This window comes from Etheostoma spectabile, chromosome 14, assembly GCF_008692095.1.
Source record: "Etheostoma spectabile isolate EspeVRDwgs_2016 chromosome 14, UIUC_Espe_1.0, whole genome shotgun sequence".
Taxonomy (NCBI): domain Eukaryota; kingdom Metazoa; phylum Chordata; class Actinopteri; order Perciformes; family Percidae; genus Etheostoma; species Etheostoma spectabile.
The window spans coordinates 23,141,017-23,147,628 of record NC_045746.1 but is presented as its reverse complement, the minus strand read 5'-3'; the positions used below and the strand labels follow the sequence as shown (position 1 = coordinate 23,147,628).

Sequence of the window (6,612 nt, the reverse complement as noted above, 5' to 3'; positions counted from 1 at the left end):
GCAGTCTACGTCCGTTTTCCATGCAAATGAGTAACGCCTCAGCGTGGCTGGGCACATAGCTACGCGTGGGATGTCATTTTCAACGCAACTCACAACAGCACGTCGGCTACTCGCCACAGCCAAAAGAAATGTTTTGTTTCAAAAGAGCGGAAGGAAGCAACAAAAATCACCGCTAAAAAAACGCCAAGTTTGGGAATTCCTCCGGAGTTCAGACGTCGACATGACGGTTGTTCACAGACACAAAATGGTAAGTTAGTTTCCTGGTAACGTTAGCAACATTTGCATGTGTTCGGGGCCCCGGTCAGTATTTACTATAGTTAGCGTTATATAAAGTACATGAACTTTAGCACCATGATTACACACCAACATGTGTGCTGTGTACTGTTTGTGTTTCAGAGCATTCACGCTTTGCAAAATCGCCGCCGCAGACCGTCTGGTGGGCGATGTCCGACCGGTGAGATCCTGGTTCTGACCTACTGGGCTTCGTAATACTTTATGAGAGTCACGGAGAGGCTTATGACAACGACTGGATGCATCTGGGACAGCAGAGCCGGGGGGGACACTGCACAGGGTGCAGAGGAAGAAGACCGAGATGTGCGGGAGGGTTTAATGCGCTACTTGAAAAGCTAAATAAAAACTTTTCATTTGTCTTTTTTTTTTTTTAAACAGTGTGCAATATTGGAAAAACATAAAGCCCCTAATAGCCCTTAATAGAACAGTTGAAAAGTGAGAATAGTGCAGAGAGTAGATAATCTGTCGGTGTCTGGCTAGATTTTTTTAAATGTTCCGTTTGTTCTAGACACACTCTCCGCACTCTGTTTGCTATAAACGCAGTGATCCGACCAACCAGCAGTCTGCAGGTTTCTCTAGTCACTTTTGGGATCGCCTCGGCTCGCTTGGAACCTCGACTGAGGTGTACTAAAAAAGTACCTGGTAGCAGGTCCCAGGGATTTTTTTCGTAATGGAAAACCAAAAAGGCGAGTAGAGTCGAGGCGAGTCGAGTAGATACCACGCAGTGAAAACCGCATATGACTCCAGAGATGGTACTCGCCTCAAGGTCTTACTTGCTTTCCGACACACTCCCATAGGCGGCGCAGGGAGGGGCTTGGGGGTGCTGTAGCTACCCCTAAGATTCCCCCTTAGCACCCCCAAGAAATTGCTGTGGTTTTATTAGAAAAAGGGGGATTCTAAATCTCAGAGCAACCTCACTGAAACGTCGAGCAACCCCATAGAAAAAGCAAAAGAAAATCTCTGGTGCCACCATGCACATTCCCCACGCACACACACACTTGCCGGCCCTGCTATTCTCTTTAAGAGATCAACGCGCATAGAGGTTGACTCCTTGACGAGCGGGCCCGGGTCTGACTCCAACCTCCATCTTTTGCTGCATGTCATTCCCCCCCTCTTTCTGCCCTTTCATGTCTTCAGCCGTCCTGTCAAAATAAAGGCCGAAAATGCCCCAAAAATGAATAAATAAGAGATTGACGCACATCAACGCACAAGTATAATCAGGCCAAGTGTAGTCTACGATGAAAGATCTGCGTGTGAGCTACCAAAACCATAAATCCCGCTTAGGTTTAAACACTGAACCCACTGACTTTACTGAGAGGCTGTAATGGCTCCAAATGGTAAAAATGGGAAGCACTTTGGGGCAACATAGCAGTTATCTTGATTGACGCCAAGACAAGTTATGTATAATTGTGGTTTGGGACTTTTATATTTTACTTGTTATACCGATTTGAGATAAATGTCTTTCAAGCTTTTCACAGTGACTGTAGATTAAGCAGAATTAAAAGAAAAGCTTAATAATAAAATTAAGTGGCTGCATTGCTGATTTCATGTTTTTTTTTCAATGTAGCATCTAAAATCCTTAATGTAATGTAGTGTAGTAGTAAACTTTTGGGCTTCCCGCAACATCAAACACTATCAATTGTGGGTAATTCCCCTTTAGGCGAAGTCGCAGAGATGCGGGCTACGGAAAGGGTGCATAAAGGGTTCATAATGTCTGCAAGAAGCCATCGTGCACTTGACGATTTGACAATGGGACAGCTCTAAACCCTCACAGATTTAGCAGGAAGCACCTCAACGTCTGCGAGTCTGAGTGTAAATGTTGAGATTGGGCCATCCTCAGCATTCGACTAGAGAACAGAAAGGCACTCAGTTGTCTGCTCTGGAGCTGCTGATGGTTGTTTCATTAAGCAAACATGTTACTTTAAGATTTCTTCTGCGTGAAACTGTAGAGTAAACCTAATGTTCCACAATAACACATATCGTTAAATGATCAGTAAGCACATCACAGCACAGTGCTTATAAACCCAATAAATACAAAGCTTAGGGAGCATTGTGGTCAGGATCTTCATTGATTGACGTCAGCCTGTCAGTGATGAACAAAGGTGTGCGCTTTAGACAGAAAACTAAATTGTGACTTGCACTGTAGTATGAGGTATTTTGGGCCTTGGTGATTAACACCAAACCTTTGGTTACATACAGGGTAGCACTGTTTCATTACAATAACAACAACACTACTTTAAAGCTAAATATTTTTGGCTTTTAGTCTTTTGGTACCAAAAAAAATAACTTGAGCGAGCGTAATAGAAGGGCTAACCAGATATCATGCTAACAGTTTCAATCAACGTACAGTGAAGAGCACAGTACAAGCACAGAGAGACATAACACTGGTTTCCTTAATTCCACTTCTACATCAGTTCTGTTTTTGATAAGCAAAAGAGAACTGTAATGCTGTTTGTATTCAGTGTGAATTTACTAACAACATTTTCCGTTGAAGTTCTTTTTCTGACATGTTTTTCACTCCTGTATAACTTTTTACACGTTGTGTGTGAATGAATGCGCTCCTACAATTAGAAATCCAAATTGCATATAGGGGAACTGATTTCTGAAACACATCCCTGGATTTCTGCAGTGATACAAATGTCTTTCGGTCAGAGACAAGTTGATCAGAATATTTACCTTCAGAGCTCAAACTCCCTTGTCTTGCACTTTGAGATTAAAGCATCAGAAAAAAACATCAGCACTGATGTTGTTTGCTACAGACATTTTGGTTGCAGTGGTGTGTGCATGTCTGTGTTTGTTGTGAGGCAGCATGAGTGATGTGTGCATTGATTGTTACAAGCATAGTGTGTTGGTCATATGTTTCCTGTGTATTTTCATTGATTTGCTTGTGTATTAATTTTGTAGCGTATTGGCAACATGTGTCTGTGTGCACACATTCATCGAATCCAGATTGGAATTTTAAAATGGTCTTGGTCCTTAGTTAGAGGCCCTGGGTTTGCCAATGGCATAGTGTGCAACACCTCATCCAGAAGCTGCAGAGCGGGTGCAAGTGGACTCCACCCAGCAGGGCGTGGTTTGATGCTCTGCGGGGGTAGCGGGCCCCCAACCCTTCACAAAACTGAGCCGCAGGATGCACAGACGCCTAGGTCATCCACACCAATCCCAGCTGCTGCAGACAGACCTGCCAGTGAACACCAGAGAGAATCAGAAATATATCGATGGTGCTCCTAGGGTTGGGTATGTTTTGTCGGTGCTAAGACGGTACTTTAAAACGGTGCCTCACGATGCCTGAACCGAATATATACAATTATTTATAAGTCATAATAAAAATATAAAAAGAAGCACAAAAGGACAGATGGCGACATTAAAGTACGGCTTGTAAAGTAGGGCAAGCACAGATGGTAAAAGGGTATTTACAATAACTTAAAATACACACAAGGCTGGCGAGTTTTAAGTAAACGGTGTTGTTTTGACCCACCAACATTTCGTTCTTATTCGGTCTCGTTACCAAGTTTACGTGAAACGGTTCCCTGTTGGTACCCAACCCTAGTGCTCACTGCTCATCACAGTGGCATTCACAATGAAGTCTGAGAGAACGGGAAAAAACAACTGGAATTAAATGCAACAGTGACTCAGATTTGTCAAACAGTCTAGTAGAAATTTTGATTTCAAATTGCCATCTACCGTGTATTGTTAATGTTGAATGAATGTGAAACCATCAACAACACTTACTAATGCAGGTGCAATGCCTCCGACGCTGCCCGGACCTGGAATATTCCTGCCACAGCAGCTGCTGTGCAGCAGCTGCAGCCTGAGCGGTCGCTGCCTGCTGCTGCATCTGTCTGGGCACTGCCGCAGGTCAAACACCGGGTGATATACAAGCAGTTAGTATTACAACATAAATACATCTGAAGAAGCATGGCACCATTCATTCTTTAATAACACTTTCCAACAGTTTATTAGTCCCCCATTGCAGCTACCAATGGCTCATTTTAAATTAGTTTTTGCCATGCCACCTATTTCATTGCTGCTTAGGTGTTGGAACAAAATAACAAAATAGTTAAATAGTTTAAAAATAGAGAATATGTGTGTGCATGTCACAAAATGACTTCTGCGTGTGGACTGACCTTGATGTAGGCTCCAGGATAGATTTTGGCACAGCATCACCTGGTGCTCGGCCTGCCTCTCTGTCGAGGTAGTAGCTCTGTACAAACACAGCGTGGTCGCTCATACAGCGCATCCACACATCACCCCCCACGACACTCCAGCTGCACACCCTTCCCATGTGCAACCTGGACACACAGAAAAAAACATCAGGACAAAGACACGTGGAACTTCCTCTCATTTATTATTAAAAAAAAAAAATTATATGTGAATTCCCCCGATTTGACAGATGACAGCGTAAAGGCAGATTGGATGTAGGGGAGAGAGGGGTATGACTAGGGTTGGGTATCGTTTGGATTTTTAAGATTCCAATGCTGAACGGTACTTTTAAAATGATCTGATTCCTAAACGATTCTGGAAAAACTGAAAAGTACATCAAAGAAATTTAAAATTGCTTACAAGCACTAATATCAGTCTGGCACTGGCTTTAAAACAAAGGGGAAAAGGATTTCAGTTGTTTTTAACGCTTTTGATTATAAACTCATTTCAGATTTAAATCTGAAAAAACCATTCGGCATATTACATAATATTTTACGGCTCTCTAATGACCGATAAAGAATTTTTAGGAGAGCCATGAATATTATGAAAACACTTCTAGGCATTATCCAAACATAATCTGATTCAACAATCTATTCAAACTTTATTTTAGCAAGCTGGCATACATGAAGGGAGAGGCGGTACGTGGGGGAAATTAGAAACGTACACAATGCATGCTCTTGGGGGGAACTGATTGGGTCTCTGTAAGTTATAGAGGGTTCGAGACATCCTATATGTAAAGCGTCAAATTAGAGCCACAGTCGTGCTCATAAGTTTACATGCCCATGCTTAGTGACTAAAAAGAGGAATAAAAAATCATAATTAAAAAATGAGGTAAAATCCAACCTTTAGAAACACCAATTTTCTTGTGAATGAATAATGTATTGTAAATAAATAAATGTTCTTCCTTAAAACAGTGGGCATAAGTATACACACCCCTATTTTAAATTATATAGGGCAGGCAGATTTTTTTTTAAAGGCCGTTTATTTCATGGATCAGGATACTATGCATCCTGCATTCTATGCATTTATTTAAATACATTATTCATTCACAAAGAAATTGGTGTCCTTAAAAGTTGGATTTTACCTCATTTTTAATTAAGGCATTAAGATCAATTTCCAAAAGATGATTTTTTTATTCCTCTTTTTAGTCAATTAAGCAGGGCATGTAACTATGAGACACACTGTATGTTACCTCAACAGCTGCAGAAATAGTTTGCCGTTACGTGACATTTCATGGAAGGGTACCACACAAAAGATTACAGGACAATTAATTTCATTAAACATAACCAAATTACTGACTTTCCAAAGCGTTCAAGCTTTCAACGAAATGGCTACTTTAAATCTATTTAAGAGACACACCTGGCTCTCTCACTGCATCTGTGCGGGGGCGTTACTCAGCTGGCCCAGGCAAAAGCGATCGCCACCTGACGGGTCAACATAGCATCCACGGTTACACAGGGCAGCTGGAGGGAACCTTGAACTCTACCCACCTGAAGTCCATTTCAAAGTAGAGATAGAGCACCAAAACTCTGGTCCTGCATTGAAAACAGAGCAAGCAGTGTGTGACAAACCGTGATTTCTTTCCACCTTTATGCCGGATGTGACACATTCCACCCCAAACACATGCAGTGTATTTATCACCCAAGATACTGTGGATACATGGTCTAAAATGTCATTCTTAATACACATTCATCATATCTTACAACTACGGCACAAGCTCTACCTTTCCCATTTTTCCAGTCTTTCTGTATTAACTGTCAACGTAGACAAACCATGATGTAAACAGTGATACATATATGATACACAAGAGTCCTACTTACTGAGCACTGGGCAGCATACGTTAACTAACAGCAGTAAGCAAAAGTATATGCCAGTTTAAAAATACATTATGGAATCATGGCAACCATGTTCACAGTACATCATTGTGGTGTGTAATCCTTGCCTACCTGGATGGTTGGACACAGAAGGAGGGAAAGAAGTTGAGCCATGTGCTGGGGCCCTGAAAGCAGAGGGATAGTGCATTAATTATGAAAAAGTCTGACTTTGGAAAATCTCATGATAATATCAAACTAGAATTACTGCTTTGCGTGCATGCCTCAGCCACAGTCAAGATGGAGT

General features: G+C 41.8%; 1 pseudogene; it reads right to left on the bottom strand.

Annotated features, from left to right (window-relative positions):
• Positions 1–3,227: 3,227 nt before the first annotated feature.
• Positions 3,228–6,010, bottom strand: LOC116702044 (mothers against decapentaplegic homolog 4-like; annotated as a pseudogene).
• Positions 6,011–6,612: the final 602 nt, after the last annotated feature.